Source organism: Colobus angolensis, unplaced genomic scaffold (assembly GCF_000951035.1).
Source record: "Colobus angolensis palliatus isolate OR3802 unplaced genomic scaffold, Cang.pa_1.0 Scaffold119, whole genome shotgun sequence".
Classification (NCBI taxonomy): domain Eukaryota; kingdom Metazoa; phylum Chordata; class Mammalia; order Primates; family Cercopithecidae; genus Colobus; species Colobus angolensis.
In genome coordinates, this window is record NW_012113030.1 from 7,331,505 (window position 1) to 7,332,190 (window position 686).

Here is a 686-nt window from a genome sequence, read left to right on the forward strand (position 1 = left end):
CATCCTGGATGACAGTACAAGACTCTGTCTCAAACGATAGTACAAGACTTTGTCTCAAACACTCACACACACACACACACACACACACACACACAGAGACACAGCAGAAAATGGAGGGAGAAAGGACAGGGCCTATGGACAGGGTGCAGCAGGTGAGAGAGAAAACCTATATCCGTATTTCTGACTTGGGAAGTAGCCCTATTTTTCTCTGATGTCACAGGAGAAGAGTGACTATCAAATGTTGGTTACTTTTCCTGTTGCCTTAGTGATGACTGTAGCTGATGTTTGCTGAGAACCTTTTATATGCCAATCCCTGCTCTAGGCACGTGGACTAATGCATCAACTCTCAACAACAATGTGTGAAGTGGGAACGATCTTTAACTTCCTTTTGCAAATGACAAAGCAGACATACAAAATGAGGATGACAATTCTCCTTGCCTACTCCCGGCCCATGGGGCTCTTTGTGATTCAGCAATGGTTGGCCCCTGGGGAGGGGAAGCTGTGGCCTGGTCACTTGCACTATGTTTGTGCAAGATCTGTATTCTGAAAATTATGAAATATTGCTAAATTAAAGAAGAACCGGCCAGGTGCGGTAGCTCACGCCTGTAATCCCAACACTTTGGGAGGCTGAGGCAGGCAAATCACTTGAAGCCAGGAGTTTGAGACCAGCCTGGCCAACACAGTGA